This window comes from Dipodomys ordii, unplaced genomic scaffold (genome assembly GCF_000151885.1).
Source record: "Dipodomys ordii isolate 6190 unplaced genomic scaffold, Dord_2.0 Scaffold147, whole genome shotgun sequence".
NCBI lineage: Eukaryota > Metazoa > Chordata > Mammalia > Rodentia > Heteromyidae > Dipodomys > Dipodomys ordii.
In genome coordinates, this window is record NW_012267363.1 from 1,212,473 (window position 1) to 1,212,707 (window position 235).

The window sequence follows — 235 nt, forward strand, 5'->3', positions numbered from 1 at the left end:
TCCAGTCGTGGGGCCTGAACTCTGGGCCTGGGCGCTGTCTCTCAGCTCTTCAGCTCAAGGCTAGCGCTCTACCACTTGTGCCACAGCGCCACTTCCGGCTTTTTTCTTTTTGCTTATGTGGTGCTGAGGAATCGAACTCAGGGCCTTAGGCATGCAAGGCAAGCGCTCTACCACTGAGCCACTTTCCCAGCCCATGACTTTTTTTTTCTTTTCTGTTTTTGGAGCTTGAACTCAG